Source organism: Benincasa hispida, unplaced genomic scaffold (assembly GCF_009727055.1).
Source record: "Benincasa hispida cultivar B227 unplaced genomic scaffold, ASM972705v1 Contig2146, whole genome shotgun sequence".
NCBI classification, from domain to species: Eukaryota; Viridiplantae; Streptophyta; class Magnoliopsida; order Cucurbitales; family Cucurbitaceae; genus Benincasa; species Benincasa hispida.
In genome coordinates this window covers 1-1,346 of record NW_024064722.1, presented here as the reverse complement: position 1 = coordinate 1,346, position 1,346 = coordinate 1, and the positions used below count along the sequence as shown (strand labels likewise).

At 38.9% G+C, this 1,346-nt stretch overlaps 1 pseudogene; it reads right to left on the bottom strand.

Moving 5' to 3' along the window:
- Positions 1 to 128: 128 nt before the first annotated feature.
- LOC120069094 lies at positions 129 to 1,343 on the bottom strand (annotated as a pseudogene).
- Positions 1,344 to 1,346: the final 3 nt, after the last annotated feature.

Here is a 1,346-nt window from a genome sequence, read left to right as displayed (position 1 = left end):
CTTGAAACCAACCAAAGAGAACAAGGATACAATATAAGTATGAGAGCTATGAAGGAACTTCTAGCCAAACACAATTCTACTCCTCCGAACTCCAACTTCTTGGGGAAACATCCCCTAACTTTACTCACCATGGACATTCACGTAGTATATAACGGGAGTCCTCCAATTCTGACATCCACTCCACTCCACAACTTGGATTATAAATTTGAAACCTGAGATGCCGGAAGGATTGCAAGTTTGGAGGCCATAAAAATGTTTAATGTGCCCCCACCCCAAGATACTTTGAAACATTTTGTAATTTGACAAGGGGATTGTTGCCTTCTTCGGCTACTTCCACGACATGCACATTGTAGCGTTCAAATACCTTATCACTACTGCCATCTTTCAACTCCCAAACAATGTGAATGTCAAGGGTCCTTGTTCCATCTACATTTGTAGTCCTTGCAACATACGGAGTTTCGACTAGCCATGAACTAGAAGGAGGAAGATCCGGTTCCTCAATAGACCGAACAATGATATTACCGAGCACTGCAAAGAAGTCAGATGATAGATTATATTTGTGTTTCGATGCACGAGTTTCAGAGCTTGATCTGTAGCAGACAACATTTATATTTGTCAGTTTGTATCCACTCATTTGAATTTTGCTCATATGAACGAACCAATCAGGAGAAAGTCCAGGCACTTCAAGTGGAGTTGTCTCAATTACTTCAGAGTAATCAGTCGAGAATTGCTTTTCATTGCTGGAGGTAAGTAAAACATTTATCTTATTTGTGCTAGAAAATAACTCCAACGAAAGGCCTAGTTGAGAATCCCCGTTTGACGTTGACTGCAAAAATTAAGTCGTGGACCAAGGTTAAACTAAATGTACAAGGAATCCTGTTATTTCTAGATCTTCAATACATAGAGTTCACTTACAGAATAGATGACTTCTAAGGGAACATCCCCTAAAGTGAGCTCTCCTTGAAAGAGTCTTACTATAGTGGAGCGATTTTGCTCAAGAGTCCCTTTGAGTGCAATGCTTCCTCCTCCATTGTATGCTACCTCAAAACTAGCAAATCCATGAATTCAGACTAAGGAAACTTTGAGTTTATATTTACAATTAAACAAAAGAAACAATTACAAAAAAATGAAGGGGTTGAAGAAATGAATCCTAGGGCCAACAAATGTTACTATTAACTATCAATGCTCCTCCACATTGAAAAGAGAATAGATAGGAGCATTTCTTCTTACTTTGAAGAAGCTTGGACAGAATGTGAAGTTGAATCATCAGTTACCTCAAGTATGGGCTGCAAGAAGTTACAAACGCTGAGAAAGGAGAATTCCAAAATGGTAAATAACAAGTCTCC